This window comes from Paramormyrops kingsleyae, chromosome 19 (assembly GCF_048594095.1).
Source record: "Paramormyrops kingsleyae isolate MSU_618 chromosome 19, PKINGS_0.4, whole genome shotgun sequence".
Lineage (NCBI taxonomy): Eukaryota > Metazoa > Chordata > Actinopteri > Osteoglossiformes > Mormyridae > Paramormyrops > Paramormyrops kingsleyae.
The window spans coordinates 20,130,988-20,151,085 of NC_132815.1; positions in this window are offsets into that span (position 1 = coordinate 20,130,988).

Here is a 20,098-nt window from a genome sequence, read left to right on the forward strand (position 1 = left end):
CTAACAGTGGCTAACCAGCGGGGCTTCCCACTCAGCCGATCGACAGGATTCTCTCCATGCGTATGTCGGCCTCTTTTTTTCCCCTCCCGCACTTTACGGCCTAAAAAAATCGATCTCGCTCTGTCTTACGCCGGCTGTAGTGTGCAATTTCATTCCGTTTGAAGTCTTGTTAATCGGGTCTCTGGCTAAAATGCCTATTTACAGCGCGCACTGTTGCCCCTGGCTCTGCAGCATTTTATTTCATTACCTTGGACTGATGTGGTTTTAGATGTGCATGGCAGGAGCAGCAATTAAACTCCATGGGCTTCTGGCAGTCGCCTCCATAATATCTTATGAATATAAAGGAGCTTTTCCCCCTGTCATTCAGGTCTCTGCTTGCTGGTTTTATTTTAATTTCCACTTGCTAATACGCTTTTTGTCTCCCCGTGTTGGTGCTGGATCTGGCAGCGCGTCACGCTTGCTGGGCATTTTCTGGGGGACCCGCTCCAGGCAGGGACACCCGGCTGGGCCCCCCATCACTGGCCGGTGTCTGCTGGATTCTGATTGGGATGCACATCAGGTCCCTCCCCGAAACGGCGAGCTGACCCACTGCGATCCGGTGCAGGTTTCGGATTCGTGTAACCCCCCCCATTTTCCTGGCCTTTTCACTTTCATGGGACCCTCAGAGCTGTTTCCCACACCCACAGGGAAGGACGCGGCCAGGTCACGGCTCCCCTAAGGTTATTTTTTCACCATGGGTGTTTCTTGTTTCTTGCTTCCCCGTCTGTGTGGCCCCCGCTTTGTTTTTTAGTTTTCCTTTGTGGGTTTTTTCTGGCTCTTTGGGGAAATGTCTCCCTTTTTTCTCCAAAATGTGTCAGTAGCAGACTCATGCTACAGTTTCTTTTCACATTTTGTGTTTTCTTTTTTTTTTAAATTTCTGTAAATGTTTGGAATATGTTCTCTGCATAAAACCAAAGGATCTCAAGATCTAGTTGTGATTGTTTTTACAGGGATGTTTATGATTGAACTCCAGCACAGTCAAACACAGGAAGATTTAAGTTTTATGTGTCTATTGTGTGGGTAATTGCTATCTGAATCCGCCCCCCAACCACCCCTCCACACACACACACACACACACACACATGCATGGGGCACTCGCTGGATCACAGTCCATCTGTAATTATCTCTGATTGGTCAAGTTTTATTCAGTGCTGTTTTTGGTTATTTTTCCTTGCTCAGAGTAGTGTTTGCCTTTGATTAAACACGCACATTGTTGTACAGACTCCCCTTTCTAGGTCTGCAAGACAGAAATAAGCACCGACTCGTCCTTTTACATGTTTATTTATTTCCGTACCTGGGCTTTCAAAACGTTTCTGGATGTGTGTCCATGCTCTTCCCCAGTACACTGCGGGCTGGCAGGCGGGGGGGCGGGTGGGGGTCCTCTGGATGAAGTGTGCGGGTCACCTAGGGCCTCTCCCCACATCCTCACAGTTGTCATGGGTCCAGGTGTCATGGGTGTCTTGCAATTCCTTGGTTAGGCAGCGTTGAGGTTTCCATGGGTGCACTTGCCTTGTCAGCTGACTGGGACACTTGGACATACTCACCTCGCACTGTAAATAATGATGGACATATTACCCAGAAAGCTCAGGTGGTTAGTTTGCCCGCTCGTCAGTAATGCTTCCTCTAAACTAAAATATAAATAAAGAAAATAAAACTAAAATATAAAAAATAAAGTATAAATCCATTTAGGCCAGTAGAGAATCAGGGGGATCATTTAAGTCTTCAGATGAGATACTATGGAACATGTCCTATTGACATTTGTGCAGTTTATGTCTTTTTTTCCATGAAGGTCATGGCCACACTTCATGTATCTGAACTCATTTACCCATTTGATCCAGATTCATACAAACGCCTGACCACGGGGAATCTAACCCCGGATCAGAGCCCTGCTTTAGGGGAGGCCGTTGCTGGATGCCCCCTGTCTTCCACTGCCGCCTGGCAGGTATGCGAGATTTGATCATGCCTGACAAGCGGGGGCCTGTGCAGAGTGGGGTCAGCCCCCCCTACGGTTGTGCATCATCAGGAAGGTCCCTATGAAAAGAGCAATCACTGCGTTCCTACCAAATTCACACAGACACCACGGTCCATGGTCTATTGCATGCAACTGGAATGTTTTGCTATTTCTAATAAAAAGAGTTGTAGTGAAATAAACAGGCATTATATACCTACACTGCATGCTAACAAAAAAAGTCAATAAACGTCATATGCAGCACATTTGAGAGTGTGATGCCAGAATGCTACACGCCAGGTCGTTGATGGCTTTCGCGTCTTCTTCAGAGACACATATGTAATTGTTTTTCTCACACAGATAAAGTAGCATCCATGACAAAACACATTTTCTTTGGCCCCCACTGTTACAAAGTGATTAATGCGCTGGAGTGGAATGGCCAGAGTGGAAACCCCGCAGAGAGTGGAGCTGTAAATCTCACCCCCAACTTATTGTTAACTCACTACCTCTAAATACGAAATGCACGCCCATGTTTTTTTTTAACAACAGACAATAGGCTAAATGGAAAAATAATAAGGCATGTATGGTACACGTGACATTTTTTCCTGGATGTTTAACGTCGGCAAAGTAATTCCGTAATTAAACTCTTTCTGCATACATATTACTTGTGCAATTTACTTTTACTGTCTAGCATAAAAAACTCATGTAACTCTCATTTTATACTGACACATGCTAATGCGTTTTGCTAATGTGAATGTACACTTGGAGCCGTGCAGTTCGCTAAGTGGTAACATGTCCATTTGTTTGTTTGTTTGCCATCGTGGTAGCAGCAACAAGTCGTGTTCTTATAATGAGAAACATTTTTTATTCAGTTTCCTCCAACGTGTTCTGCCAAAATGGAGACATAATTTCCCTTTTATTGCTATCGATTTAACACAGGCAGTAAAGCAAAAATGAACCCAAAACAATTTAGTTTGTTTTTGTTATGTGTATTCTGACTCATCTCAGAAAATATTTCCTGTAATCAGACAATGGTGCCTGTCTCAACAATGTTGTTCTTTTCTTTATTTTTGTGCTATGAAGAAGTGGCTTGATTTTTCATTCTGAGGTCTGGGATGTTCAGGCCAGGAACCACTCACCATGCCATGTGGTTTCGATAAGAAGCGAAATTCCTCAGCACCTTGTGGTCACATGGTTCAAGCCAGCCCCGCCGGATATCTCTCGACTATATGATAAGGTCTCGTGTATCACTCTGAAGCTGTGCTTAATAGAAGATAGTGCAGTCACCTCACCTTTCACCCTCCGTGACACTATCATAACCTCTTCCATTTGGCGCTAAATTTATCGCACAGCTTGTCAAAAACACACTTGAAGAAAACAAATTCTGTAGTCCTAGTTACATTACGATTCAGGGCGAAGGACTTTCGCTGAGGTCTGAAATTGTAAATGTGTGTTTATTACTTTAAGAATGGTGAATATCTAATGTTTAAGGAACTACGATTACTATTTCCTGTCTTTGGTGCAAAAAGGAGTTTTATTATAACCAGCTGAAGCTTATACAGTTCTTCCAGTGGCAAAACAGAACATTGACTGCAGCCATTACTTCATAGTTAACACTTACTGTACTCTTTTCCATAAAATGTTTACCACTTGGATCTTCTGCCAGGATAAAAATCCTCGGTTTTGGCAGAACCATGGTTCTGCGCGCTGTCGAGTTTTCCCTTCTGTGTCGGGCGGAGTTAGGAATCATATATCACATTAAAGAATCAACGTGTGGTCCCCACAATGATAATAGCTTGCGTGTGATTGCTTTCCATCCAACACCTTCTATTCTGATATGTCTAAATGTAAACCTATAAAAAAGACAAAATGGACAGATTTACTAATGGCACAATGCAAAATCCTTAATGTAAGCCAAGTCTTCATACGTTCTGTATTCAATCCCAGAATGGTTCCCTTGAAGCAGGATGGGTTTCTCTTTCCTACACAAGGTCACACAGTGGTGTGGTTTATTCATCTTGTATATGTTGAATACAAATCACTCCATGCATCACTGGCTCGCCATAAAAGGCCAGACATTTGAGCAAATGCTGCTGTCCGTGACAGAATGACAGAAAAGGCAGGTGACATCACTTCAAGGAAAGAACAGAACACTTTTTTCCCTTTCATTTCCTAGAAAAAGAACAGAATAATGCAGTGGGTATATTCTGCGTAAACAAGCGCTTGTCCCTCCTGACCTTTTAATTAATTATGCTTGATTTTCTTGTCAGCCCAGAAATGATACAAATGCCACTTTTCCCCTGGTTCTGTAAGAATGAAGGTTTATAAAGGTATATGATCCCGGGCACTAAATTAGCTAATAGAACAAATGTGTTTCTTTTTACAGAAATTAAAGGTTTCTTTTTTGTAGTTCTATCTCACAGGATGCCCTGGAGCCGGTCCCAGCCAGCACAAGGTAGAGGGTCATCCTAGATGGGATGCCAGCCCAAAGCAGGCTACTGACAATTTGGAGATTCCAATTAACAGAACTACACGTTTTTCGACTGCAGAAAGAAGGCAGAATGTAAAGAAATTCCAGACGCAGAGAGCAGAGGCAGGATTTGAAACCCGCAATCCAGGAGGCATGAGGCACCATTAGTACCGATTGAAACACCTTGCCACCATTAGTGAAGCATTAAAGATATATACATATTTATTTTCACAATTTGTTTGTTTCTTTATCTGTTAGCATCAATCTTTCCGAAGGAAGTCAAACATGGCCACTCACATGAGGCAGTGAGTGGAATGTCCCTGAGAATGTGCTCAAAGCTTAGGCTGCAAAGGTGACTAAGAGAGACAGTCAGTGGAATATGCGTCACCATTATCCAAGCGCTCCCACCATTCAGGCCAGGATGATCTTTCTTGCATGCTTTCTTCGCATCCATTGCGCTCTACTTGGAGAAGAGTTGTTTTTCTTCAGTCTAGAATAGCATAGACTATGAAAACAATTTATGACTGACTCCTTCACTCTTGCCGTCAACTAAGGTCAATTATGAATGGTGCCCTAGCTTTTGTAAGGTTGCTCTAAAGTTTATTCTTCAGAGATAAAGAAACTGATTTACAACAAATTACAGTCAGAATTGCAGTGGAGACCTTCTAAGGATTTCAGTGAACTAAACAATACAGCAGGGCATGGAGAAGATGCTCCATTGACGGCGCAGACTCTAGGAATGGGCTGAGGGGCTCACAGAATTCAGCTATACAAGGTGGTCGGGGAGAACTCATCATTGTTTGGAGAAATGTGAAAAGCCATAGGAAGGCATAATATACCTTGGTAGTCACACCTTGTGCCTCTCTGGCCGTGTCTGGGAAGGGTGGAAGCACCAGCGTGCCGTGAGAAGGCGAAGGGCGTTCCTTCAGTCAGGCAGTGTGCAACGTGCAGCCCCTTAATCTAATGCTGATTACTCTGCATCTCTGGCAGCATGCAAAGTCACACACCCAGATCCAACCGCGTCAACTCATCTCGCAAAAATGCAGAGCCGGCCTTAAGGAAATGGAGACTGAGTTTAATAGCTGTCTGTGTGTGTTTCTGCAGAAGCTCAGAGACCAAAAGCAGAGTGGCATTTGGGCTGTGGTTCTGCGCTATACTAATACCTCAGTAAAATAAGCACAGTTACATTGAAATGACATTTATATTGGGATATGCGTTTGCCCACCAGTGATGCGGCCACATTAAAGCGCCTTGTTTATTCTGGCGAACGTTTGAATACAAACACCAAAATCCAAGTGAAGAGTAGCAGTAAATGCCTGCTTATATCTCTGTGTGTCTTTGTCTGTGTATTTGCATCAGGATAAACACAGACAGCCTGTGAATGCCAGAAGCATCCTGCTAGCCGACCGACACAAAGGTTAGCTCTTTCTTCGTTATTTCAGCTAAAACAGACAAGCAGCGCCTTGCAACCAGAAATGTTTTGGTCCTGATACAGGTCACGTACCTCCCTTTTTCCCCCTTTGATATTGTCGTCTTTGCATTTTGCAAAAGCGCTGTATAAATATATTGTTATTATTATCAAAGGTTTGCAGTATATAACGGGTAGGTGAACTTTGGAAAGCTATGGTGTAACAGTGTATAATTAAAGAATACTGAACACTTTAAGCCATTGATGGCAAATATGAGTGATCATGCAGACATGGTGTAATCTATAGACATGAGCTGGACATTCAATACTTTTGAGATAAACCTCACTCAGCCTAGATATAATGTGTGAACCATCACATGCACTTGACATTTTCAAAATCAGAATCGAATAAAACGTTTTATTTCTGTCAGTCTTCGTGGGCAAGGCTAAGTAATACTAAAGATACTAGCTGAGTTAAATTGCCATAATTATAATAGCTTCAGCAAGGTTAAAGTCTCTGATCGTTACTAAATGTCACAATAACACAATAACCCTAGAATTTCCTGTATTTTAACAAAGATACAACTGCCATTTCAAGTAAAGTGTGTTTTTAGAACCATTAATAAAAAGAAAATGATGACACCCTAACCCCTCCACATCCAAGCAAGATGGCTGACTTCAATTTGCAGGCTTTTATTCTGTTACTGTTTTCTTCTAAACACCCATTCGGCCGGTGCCCTGAAATGCACATACTCTTGTGAGGGCATTTTTTTTTGTGTAATTAATGATTTCACGGTTTCGCATTAACATCCATTTAGTGTCCCAGAGCTGGAACCTGTACCATATCCAGGAGGACTTTCTGAGGCTGAAGGTGACACGTATCTACCTCACACTATAATTGTGAATCTACATTTGTTACAGCTTGAGTGGTTCCTTTCTGCTAATTGGTCCACACTCTGGTCCTGCCAGAGATTTTGGCACAATGACATTTAAATTCAACTTGAGCCCTTCTTTTGTGGCTATGGACATTTACAGAGCCTAATTACCGGAAGCAATTAATTAACGGATATGCAATTATGATTGGTACTTAGGCAATCCATTTTAATTATTCCTTTGAACAACTTTTCTATGTATATTTTCAAGCTAATCTACATAGCTGCTTTACGATACTTCCACCTTTATTGTTCATCGCATTACAGGGAAGGTCATTCACAACTTTCCTCACCATGTGAGAGAATCGCATAACATTTCTTAAATTATTATATTTTTATATCTAATTATGCTGTTTCCCGCTTTATCGATTGCTTGTCATCATGATTGAAATGTCGTTCTGCTTCCAGGGTCAGCCTTAAATAAAGACGTGAAGCCGCAGGAGGTTAAAAATACCACTCAAATTACAAGCCACTCAAACCTCAGCTAATCAATGACCCACGACGCCTATCTAATACATATCAGTGGTTTGAGTGGCTTAGGTTGTATTTTTAACGACTCCGTTTTAAATAAATCCCGGTGGCAGCAGTGCCACGCCAAAGGGCTCACACAGAAAGCCGCTTTTCCCATTCTGCTTAGCAGTCGGCTTTGGGGAGGTTTCCCAGACAGCAACTAGGAAGCAGGCTGGATTTTCCTCCCCGGATACGGGGCTTCGACGGCCCCCGTGGGCCACGCTGCTATTTCAATTAATCGCAGTTAAACAAAATCAGGCATCGCTCTTATCCCTCCACAAACCGAGCTGATCTCAGCGCTGCTCCTCAATTATGATTTCTACTGCGGGTCAAGATCTGATTAGGATGACGAGGGCAGCCAAACGAGCCGCTTCCCCTCGCTGGGGTGTTTTTTTTGCAGTAGGCTGGGGAGACACTCTGCTGTCGCAGGAGCACGTGGGTTTAATGATCCAGAATGGAAGGGTCCTGCTCCTGCATGTGTCCGCTTGAGGACGCCACTCATCAGACAAACTTCAGCCGTTCTCAGTCTTCCTTTGTTCCAGTGGCTGGCTTATAACCAGTAGTTTCACATGACTAGGCCAGATGGTCCCCTAAACAGCTCAACTGCAGCATTCTCTCCACAGATACATGCGTTCCAGCATGCGTTCCTGCACGGGTGCCTGTCACTTTCTAGCCCACTTGTGGCCCTTGACCTATCGGGGGATAATAGGTGACAGGAATCGCTTTCCTTGTGAAATAAATGCCCAGGCCTCAAGGGCTAACCCTTCGTTTCTGTGGTGTTTGGCCCCTAAAACACAGAAGGGCTAAGATGGGGGGTGGTGGGGAGGGGGGCAGCGTGGAGACGAAGCAGGGGATCTCAATCTCAAGACAAGGATAGGCTGTGAAGGCCAGGCAGGTCCCAAGAGAGAAGACGGAGGAAAGAGCCGCTCTTCAAACAGACTTAAACATGGGCCGTGTGACTGCTGCTTTCAAGCCCTCATGAACATTATAAAGGACTAACCTTCCAGTTAAAACAAGAACACCAGCTGTACAAAATATGTCTTTTATGGCCTTTAACTGAGACGTATCTTATAATTTATTTATTTGATTTTTTTTGGGAGGGGAGATAATATTAGTGGCTTAGCTCTCATCCAGTTCTTGAAAATGGAAAGTGAACCCTCCTAAAAGGTATAGTACACTATAAAGAAGGTTAATAGTGTATTAATTTTACAAGCGGAAATGTATTATTATTATTATTATTATTATTATTATTATTATCATTACTATTATTGTTGTTGTTGTTGTTGTTGTTGAGATATCTCATCCATCCATCCATTTTCTGTAACCACTAGTCCTATTCAGGGTCACGGGGGGGTGTTATCTCAAAGCCTATCTAGGCGGCTCCAAGTGCAAAGCAGGGAACAAGCCAGCACAGGGCACCAACCCTGTCGTATTACATGTAACCTGATACCTTAGAGCTTGTGCATTCATTAAATTCATTCTGTACATAAATGTCATTGATTAGCGTCTGGATCATGCTGGGGGTTCATATAATCACTCTGTGGACAATGGCTTTAGCTGATCATAGGGAGACTCTAATATATTCATGGAATAAAAATGCCAAAACCAGGACGCCAAAGGAGAACTTTATAGCTCCCGTAACACTGAATAGCTTCATAGCTCTTCATTGAAAGGAGCCACTTCGCATTGGTACAGTATTATTCCTGGGCTACAGCAGGCTCCCGGTGACTGCAGAACTTCAAATGGGAAACAGAACTGTGAGGCGAGTCGGACAGGAAACGCCGGTGACAGACGTTTGCCAAGACAAGCCAAACTGTTCTCTGCTAATGAACTGCTGCCTACAAATGCAAAGAAATATATATATATATATATATATATATATATATATTTTTTTTTTTCTTCCTTGATCCAGACTCTTATTTTGGTTGTCAGGGAAACTGTTGCCGAGGACATAACCAGTCTTGAAAATCAGGTGTCAAGGCTCATAAATGTACCTTTATTTTGGTATATTCAAAATACAAAATCCAATCTTTAGTAACTTTAGTATATTTGTTTAACGAATTCTGAATGATAATAATCATCCTTGATTCATCTATTAAGTAATATTCACAGATAGTGAATGATTGGTAAAAACAGATTTGGCTCCATATGTTCTTAATTAGATTGACCGAGGGCAGAATTAATATATAGTTTAAATAATTAATCTGTATGATACTAAGAATTATACATTTTAGAAGCCTTCTTGAGACAGGGCTTGTGGGGTAAAAGCACGGATTTCAGAGCATGACAGAGCAGGGATCTTCCGCTCGTTCCTCGTGCAGCGCGAGTGTCTGACCCCACTCAGAATGTCTTTAATGCAAGGATCTCAGAGGCACTTTTCAGCCTTTGGAACCACGGACCAAATTACGCCATGGAGTCATTAAGGTGCAGGCTGGAGCCATTTCCATCTGAAAACAGCACGTCGGAGTAAAGCCGGATCCAGAGGTGTCAACACCTGGGAAATTATCGGCGACGGCGGGTGGGACCCGGTGCTGCCGAAGTCATTAGTCTCCATGGCGCTCAGCACATTCTCGCCAGATTGTTCGGCCACACAATAAGAAAGCGGGGAGCTCTCATATTGACTCGGCACCGGCAAGTCCAGAGGCCCTTGTGAAAGGCTTCAGTGGCGAGAGGCCAAGCCTGCAGCGTGTAATGGCTGCCATTATAAAAGCGGAGAAATGCTGCCGAAACTGCCACATAAGTCCATATCAGAGAAGAATGACATATTTCTTAATTCAAGTGAAGAATATCAAGTATTACATTGTTTTAAAAAATTAATTCCATGATTCAGTCATTTGTACCCATAGGCTCCAGGATAGGCTCTGGACACCCTGCGACTCCGAACAGGATAAGTGGTTTCAGAAAATGGATAGATGGATGGCTGGATAGATAGATAGATAGATAGATTCCGTCATTCGTGCTAAAGCAGTACAGACACTCCTCACTTAACAAGCTACCTGATTAACGACTGCCCAGATTTACGACCAGCTCTCGGACCAGTCGCTATTGTACACTGTATGACAACTTTTGTCGTGGAAACGCCAGTGCGGCGTCTCAGTGCCAAGCATCTCATCACCCTTTCTCAGTCTCAGTCTCAGTCTCAGTCCCACGGTCCGTCGGTATACACTACACTAGTGCACACAGTCTCCAAGACTACATATGCCATCTGTAAATTTGTTCTTTACTGTGCACCCCATGGTACAAGATGCTGCAAAGGTGACATTAAAATTAAAACGGGTGACACAAACCCACTACCAGTACTGCATGCTTGAAATATCAATATCGCTTATTGACCAATTTGCCTCACGACCTAGTCGTAGGAGTGACACACTCTCTGGTAATGAAACTGAAAATCTAAGAGTGTCTCTGAACGTGCTTCCTAGTTACGCTCAGTGTGATTAGTGACACCAGACTCCTGCAAGCCCTCATTATTACTGTTATTCTTATTATTTACCCATATTATTTTCATTTGCAGTTACGCATTCTTCCACAGTCATTATTTCCCAGCACTAATCTACTATCTGCTGCTGGTTCAGCTGAACAGTATTTTTATATTCATATCCTTAGTGGCTCAGCTGAGGTCTATAGCTCCGAGGCTGTGAGCTCATACGTGGACCCAGCTCTGCATTGCATTTGCTGATTTATTTAAATTCCTTATGGAGTTTGAGTGCATTCACAATGTCCGGCTTTTCGTCTGCACTGTCTTTAGTGTAAGTGTGTGCATGTGTGTATGTGTATGGATTAGGTTTATATTACTTGGGAGGACCAAATGTCCCTCACAATGTGATAAAAACCTGTTTTTTTGACGTTGTGGGGGGCATTTTTTGGGTCCCCACAAAGATCTGTGACTGCAATCAAATAAGTAAAAACGCCAAAAATCTCATTATGGGCCTGCTGTGATTAGAGTTTTGCCCATAAAAATGAATGGAGAGTTCCCACAACAATATAACCACAATCCTGTGTGTGAGTGAGTGTGTGTGTGTGTGTGTCTGTGTCTGTATAGTTAGGTGTCCATTCTGGGGCGCAACCTGCCCTACATCACACGTTTCCTGGGATCAGAGTGCCTGTAATGGGATTAGTGGTTATTGAAAATGGATGGATGGATGGCGGCGCAGTCCTGTCACCGTCTCCCTCGAGGCCTGCTGTTTCATATTGTCTGCTCACAGTCCCCACATCCTATGCCCACTGATTCCATAAAACCATGTACTGTCTCTGTCTTTGTAAGAATTTTAAACACAAAGTTTGAAGATAATGCTGGAATTGTTTTCCCAGGACCTAGGAACAGAAGATTTATTTGTATTGACACGATAGAAAGATCTACTACTAAAGATCTATCTTAATACTTATTAATATATACACAGTATATAATTACATAACTATTATTCATACCTTGCGCCCGTAGCCTCTGGGATAGGCTCCAGACCCCCTGCGACCCTAAAAAAGATAAGCGGTTTCGGAAAATGGATGGATGGATGGATGGATGGATGGATGGATGGATGGATGGATAGATGGATGGATGGATGGCTTATTTGAAGAGAGTCTCATACCTTTGCTTTAGCGGTGGGGGTGTTATTTACTAAGGAACATACAAAAGTAATGAATGGTTCCTTCAATTGTGATGGAGCACCATATCGTCAAAAGCAATACAATCATTAGTCTTTGTGTATTAACTTACTGATAAGGCCAGGAGGAAACAAGAGAAACTCCTAATAACTTTAAAACCGATTACAATACCAACAATAATAATATAAAAGTAACATCAGTATATACAAGGACACAGCAGCAGGCCCTATTCAGATTATCAAAAAGCTTGCTGTTGTGTTCGATGGCTGTCCTGACAGTGAAGCGACAGTACATCTGGCTGCCATTCGGGTTTTACGGCGAGCCACAAAACCGATATCTACAACTGCAGTTGGCGATAAAATGGATTACAGACTATGTGACCGATTCAGGCGCCAGCCGCGTGGCTTTATGAGTCAGGCACGGTGGAGCTGGCTCTCCGCCGCCTCCCACTGCCAGAGGAGGAAACTCCTCCTGCGCTCACGACTGGGGAGATAATCAGGCCTCAGCCAAGCGGAGAACATCTGTCCAGTCCTGCTCGTCACGTAGGGGGCTTTTCGAAAACAGACGCTGCCCACACCTGTTCTGCACGCACTACCCACAGTTCCTCACTCCCCAAATAAATGAATGAATTAATTAATAAACGGGGGCCAGAGGGAAAAAAAAAAGAAAAAACAGATGAGGAGAGAATGGAAGAGATGTTCCTTCAGAAGGGAGCAAGGAAGGGCGCCTCCGGGGACAGAGAAGCTGGTACATCTTGCTTCCTGGAGCAGCACCTTGTTCCATTAATTAACCTCTGCAGGATATTGTCACCAGTGAGGTTCAGTCATACAGAGGTTTGGCGGGTGTCATTTTTCTTCATACTTAAGCACCTGGCAAAAGCATTACTCATTTATATATTTATTGGAAGCAGGGAGGTGATTAATCATCCTGAGCCTCAAACAGCTGAAGTGTTTAGTTTGCAGATACTGATTCTGTATTTTAGTTTGTTGCCAACTGGAAGAATGTTAGTTGTCATTAACCTTCAGAATGGTAATTACGATCACGCGTTACGGAAAAAGACCGTGTACATTTCTGAAAGGCCACCTAATTAAATCAGAGGCACCGGCGAAAGTCCCCTCCCAGTAAACAGGTCTCCCAACAGTGGTAAACACTGCAATCAAGCACAGAATTTGGCTACTGATGTGATGCATGCACACTATTTAAAATCACAGAACAGAAGGATGAAAATGTTAGGATGGTTCCAGAAAAACTTTTTTATCGTTAAATGGATAAACATTCATGTCAAATTAATATGATTGATGTCCAAACATGGACATATTACTTGGAATCATGTATGTACATTTTCGTACATCTTTTTCATCTACTGGATATCGTGCATGTTTATACCTTTATAGTCCAGTATTCAAATACCTCTGTTCCCCTTAACGTCCTTATAATTATATTGCACAGCTGGCACTGGTTCAGACCTTTATTCTATTATTTTGTTTCTGCTTATCTATTTTTCTTAATCTATGTTCTTGTTCTACTATATTATTTGTGAATGTAAGCACTAATACTGCCAAAACCAATTCCTCATACATGCAGTTGTACCTGACCAGTAAAATGAGTTCTGATTCTGATATATATATATTATATCAGTACCTGAAAATAGTCCGTAGTGCCGAGTGCTGTCCAGACCACATGTTTCAGTCAGTTCCCGGGCAGCTGACCCAGACCTTGCAAATCCGCATGCTATCGGTTTCCCATGGATACAGTGAACCTTAATTCCCAGCTACAGTGAGTGTGAGCCGCATGCAAATATTGTGTCATCCTGTACAATGTAACTACATTATAACATGACAAGGAGGTGCAAGGTACTTCTGCTGTATGCACGAGAATTTCCCCCGGGGATCTATAAAGTTTGTGTTATCTTATCAGGGAGTGACATTGCAGTGTTCAGAAGGAGGACAGCCATTGCGTGATTTGCGTGTCTGTGTATGCATGGGGGATTTAAGGGGACACAAGGATGTGTAATAACACTGGGTGTCTGGGTCTTATATGACAAAACTGAGCTGCATGCTGTAGAACAAGCTGCTGTGCTCTGTTATTACCTTGACACGTAAATCGGCAGAGACACGGGATGCTGCAGACCCCTGTCAGTCTCTGTCAGGCGGCTACGCCTCCCCCCTCCCCCCCCCCCACCAATAAAGCGCTTAAGTGATTTTCAGGTTGCCCTGATGTAGTCTCCTGAAAACCCGGCTCTGGCCCTGTGACTTATCATTATTTTACCCACATGACATTATTACAGTTCTGTAATGTCTTTATGGGCCTGCAGCTAAGGTGTCTCACGGTGTCTGGTTCTGGGTGCACTACGCCGCTTTTATATTCGTTAACAGGCAAGTTCTCTCTGGTGCCTTGTCGGGGACACGTAAGAAAGATAAAATGGAACTAAATTCTAATTCCCATTTTTATTTTATTCGGTGATTCCAATAACTATAGCATAATAACTTTCATTATTGGCCAGAATCGACTGTCAAAGGAAATGACAGCCCCCCCTCACCCCTCCCCATTCTTTTTAGTGCCATATTCAGCTTTCAGACATTTGCAGATACTCGCTGGAGCTGACCAATCAACCGCTTGCATTCTGACATCCTGATGCAGGTGGTGACACTCATTCTATGTCACGCAGCGGTCTGGAGTTAAAGGGGGCACCTTGGACAGGACGCCACACACACACACACACACACACACCACGGGCCAGGGAGAGGCACCAAATCACCAAAGCCCTTGTTTCTGGACTGCAAGAGACAACCCAAACAAACCTAGACGGACATGGCGAGAACATTTATAGAATCAAGGACGGGAATTAGGTCCGCAACCCTGAAGGTGTGAGATTAGACTGCTACCCATTATTATTATTGATGATGATGATGATGGTGGATAATAATAATATTCCAGCAGGTGATTAATGCCCATGTATGTTAGATGTGCCGTTGTTAATGTGTAGTCGGGCTTTCTGTCTGATTTTCATATTAACAAGGACAGGGGTCTACAGCAGCAGCAGCAGTTATGTCATTAAGCCAAATGAACTGCCTCCATTGTGAGTATGTGCTTCTGTGTCATGCGCCTTTATTACCGTTGTTACAGACATCGGGAAGTGATATTTGACAGAAAGCCGACACATGCTGAGCCGCTAAGATGGCCACTTCTCTCCCCCCCCCCCCCACACACTTAATATAAGCCACTTAAACACTGAGTGCATATTAAAGTGGGTTTCCAGGGTCAATAAGTGCTATCTTAATGTTTAAACAAGCGTCTCCTAAAACAAGTATAATAAGCATAAAGACACAATTTTGCATTGCTTTTAGGCGCTAAATATGTAGCAGGCAAAAGGATGCAACATCGGTATTGTTTTGTTATTTTATTTAGTGGAAGCTTTTTTCCAAAGCAGTGTACAAGTGTGGATCAGAGAGCAGGGGTCAGACGGTGTCCCTGAAGCAACTGGGGTTAAGGGCCTCGCTCATGGGCACGACGGTGATGCGATTACCCCTGCCAGCAATAGGATTTTAATCTACAACCCTCCAGACATGTGCACACCTCTTTAACCTACTGGGCTACGCATCGTCCCACGCTGATCTTCATCTTATCTTCATTTCCCTCAGCTTTTAAGTCTTTTCTCCTTCAAGCAGAGACCCAGCTGCACATGTACCAAACACCGGACAGGCTGCTAAGTGCAGTCATCTCCCACAACAGCCCAGCAGCCTGAGAACCTCCAACTGACCTCAGTGTTTTATCTCACGGAATGCAGGCTAAAGGCCATGATGCGAAAGGCAATCACATAAATGTCACTTCAATGTAAATGTTACCAATCCTAGCAGCATTTTTGACTGGCAATGTAAAAGCTCACTGCAAGGATTCTGAAATGTAACAGAATAATCAGTTTGCAAAGTCCTTAAAAGTACTCCACAGTTTATTCTTGCAATTAATTAAGGTCAGATTGGAAGGAATGTTAAAGTTATATGAATTGCCTGCAAAATTAAATGAAACACAGACAACTTAATAAAAGAGCGGTTTCCCTGTACGACTAGGTGCCACAGAGACCATACAATTGATTAATTTTACCTAAATTCCAGGCCGAATTAGTCCCTTCCGTCTGGGTTTTAATGGCCTTTGTGGCCCTCATACGTGGCTTAAACCATCATAAATGGCAGCGTGTGGATTTGTGTTGTCGATGGAATGTTCCGCAGTGCACAGAGAGGTCATTTACATTGGTTTATTATAACTGAAATGGGTTGAGACATTAATGAAATATCTTATCTTCAAGTAAAAGGGGAGCGTTGGGTAAATGGAAGCTGTAGGTGTCAAGAAGCATTTCAAGAGCAGTAATGAGCGAGCACTCACAGAGCTACTTTGTACTTCTTGAATAAGTTTAGCAAAGTTCTTTTAAGCTTCAGCCATCTTCAGCGGTCCTCAAGGTAATCTTAAGATACATTCAGGTGGCCGGCTGCTCCACGAGCCGCTCTGTGCCTTTGACATCAAGGCCGCTCCGGCGTTCTACCTAAGACGGAGTACCGGGCCCTTAGACACAGGACCGAATCTCTAAGGCTGATGCAGTCCGTCTCACCATTGATTTTCCCTTCGCTGATATTCTGGTGTCTCTTCTCTGTGCTCAGGTTTCTTTCTATGTCTCCAGAAACCTCTGGGAAAACAAAAATGAAAGCAGGCAGGGTGAGATGAAATTGGCACCTGGACTATTGGTGTCACGACTTCTGCTTTAGAAAATGCTTTATTTCTGCCTGTTTGTAACTATCCTTGCGCTTTTATAATTGAAATACCTCTGTATTCAATCAGTGATATCGGTCTCCAAAGGGATTGTTATATATGTAGTAGCAAGACATTAACCAGTATCTTATAGACACATTGCTTGCATTCCTTATAAGGCACCATCTTAAATCATCAGTGATATTTTGAAAAGTGAAAGACCTTCATATACATGCAGTTTCCTAAATAAAGCAAACACCTGTGTAAATGAGATATGAAGTATATTAAGAACAGGTGCACTTACAGTGGTACTGCTACCAAGTTAATTGACATTGCATTGTGCTGGGGTCAACCACAAATTATTTTAACTGCTATGGCTAGATGAAGAGACCTCAGTGACTATGTGGAAAGGTGGTTATTTGGGAATAATTAGCAAGAAACACCACAATAAAGACTTGAATTGCAATACTTGAATTTGCACTGACTATTGTATACTTGTACTTTCCATTGAGTCTGTTTAGTATCTTGTGTCCTGTATTTATTCCCTGTTTGAATTATTCTCTAATTATTAGTTTATTACTCTAATTATTAGTTTATTGTCATGGTGTCTCCAGCAGTAGCAAGGCGTATCTACAAACATTTCCACTGGCCTTGGTCCTGTGGCAATAAAGATTCTGATCCTAATTGCACACGCTGGTGACTCTTCACAGGGAAAAATGGCTGATATTATGTTAGCATGGAAACCCAAGGAGAGGACTGACTGCATATATCAGAAGTAGCTGTGGATAGGGGCCATATGACTGCAATGTCTGAGCAATAGTTCAGGATCTAAGGCGAAACAGCTGAGCAGCTCTGACTCAGCGGACTACAGATGTCAATTCACGGTTCATGCAAGCAGTTCCTTCTAGTAGAATGCATCCGGAACTTTTTAGGGAGTGTTACCATGGTTGGGTTGCAATGCATAAACCCCCTATTACATCTAAAATCACCCTTTCCTGAAAAAAAAATAGCTCAAAGAACATAACTTATATGCTCAATATCAGTCACCCTTCAGACAGTACTCAACAAGCAGATGAGCATGTGTGTAAATGGAGACAGTCTGTGAAATTGTAGTGCGAGATGAATTTAAGGTCCCCTCAGCCTCTTAAATGAGAGCAAAGCTTTCCTGAATGACCACTGTTTTGGTGAAGCATGGCTTGCCCCAAGGAACCGGAACCTTCCATGACAGTGCCACGATCCACAGGGTATGGCAGTTCAGGGAAGGGTTTATCGCAGTTGCAAAGCCAGAGATTCTGATCTAGTTCCTCAAATGGCAATTCTGACCTCTATCCAGTCATTATGAAATATGTTATATGGAGTGTTGTGCAAAAGTCTTATCCAGTCAGAGAAAATGATGTTTAAATGATTTTCATGTGGGTCGGCACTCTGTCTTGGGTTATTTCCTGCCTCATGCCCATAGCTTCTGGGATATGCTCCAAATTCCCGTGACCCTGTATAGGACAAGCCGGCAAAGAAAATGGATGGATGGGTGAATGGATGGACGGATGGATTTGCTTCATGTTGGTGTAAATTATGATATTCTGTCTGTCACAATGTATCAGCTTAGCCACGTCAAAAGCTCTCCTAAAATCATTCTAGTAGTATTTGCAGCAACCATCCAATACACCTATGCATTTTTTAAGTTGATCACTAGTACACCATATTGATATAGTTAATATCTCACTGAGTTATTTCACTAAATAAGTTAAATAATTAATTGAGCTGGTTGAGAATTTTAATAAATACCTGGAATGACTGAGGACAGGTTTGGGAACCAAAGCGCTGCTCATCTAGCCATGCAACAAGATTTGAGCAACTTTTTGGACAACAGAAGAAATTCCTGTTTATTTTTTATTTCAACTTGCTTATGTTCTAATGTTATGTTGTGCTTCTTTGTGAGCAAATACATACCCAAATAAATGACTCTAAACATTGTCTTTGACTGTCTAAGACTTTTTCCACAGTACTGATTGATATATCTATCCATCTTATATAAGCTAAAGTCCCAGGATATGGTGGCCTGGAGCTTATCAAAGACACCAGGGGACATAATTGAAGTGACAAGGATTGTATACCAAGCCAGTGCGTGAAATATTTTATATCAAATATAACTCTAAATGTCTCAAAGTACAGTTCTGGCTGAAAATACATTAACGTGGTTTCTTAAAAATCAAAATGGTTTTTGGGGGATGATGAAAAGAAAAGACATGATTACAGGTGTATCCTTTTATGAACTAAATTTAATATAAGCGTGACCTTTCTGAATCATTTTAGATGCTCAGGCTCTTTTACCCGCACAAAATAATCTGCTTTTCCTGGCTATACAGCAGGGTAATTTATTTGTAGCTTTTATATCCACGAGCATGTTGCCGTTACCATCAACGAACGTTACAGTGAAAAGTTTCATAACAACAACCAGCTGATTATAAAGGACGCATTCTCTCAGCAAAGAAGAAAAAAAACATTAGTAAATTCACCCAGAACCCCAATTGTTTTAAATAAAACTTACTGTCAACTGACAATATTTTCCTCGTCTAACAACCTCTAGCCCGGTTGATGAAATTAAGTGAAATAGTGAGATATGGATGCCAAAACTGAAGAAAGCTCTGGGAAATGCATCCACTTTTTACATTGGGCTGAGATGTCAACATTGTGTTTTACTGTCAAAAATAAATTCACCTAGAAATCTCTTAAGTAGTTTTTAAAAGAAGCAAAAGGTGAACAACATGGTCCTGATATCCCACTAATGCTGAAACATGACAGGTCATTTTCTGGGGAGTCTTTGAAGTGGAAATACTTTAACTGTACTTTGAAAGGGGAACGATATGATACAGGCGGGTCAGGCAGGCTTAACATCTGTCTAGAATCAGGGAAATAATGACCTCCTGTATGGAAAAGCATTGCGCGTCACATGGGAAACTGGTAAATGAACTGGTTTGTTTGCCTGCTGGTCTTTTAAAGGGTGGGTTTCTCTTTATGTGTCAATATGGGCGAGAACACAATTGGTTCTGTCAGCAGAATTTACTTTTTTTTAGTCAGATGCCTTTATCCAAAGTGACATACAGTTGAGAAAGCAGGGTCGGCCAGTTTTTAGAGCAATAGGGGTTAAGGGCCTCGCTCAAGGGCCCAACAGTGAAATCCGCCTACTGGCCATGGGATTTGAGCTGGCGATGTTCCGATTATGGCACCAAGTCCCATCCCGCAGAGCCACACGCCATCGCGAAATTTGCAAATATGCCTCCCCTTACCATGCCGGGAAATCACTGCTCGATGAAATGCAAGAGGCCAGGTTTCCTAAGCCAGACCAGCGCTGGGTGGGTTTGCTCACCCGCTGCTCGGTTGCCTTACTCCTCCACCCTCCGCGTTTTACACTGATTACTCTGCCTATCTTGATGTATATTCTGTTTTCT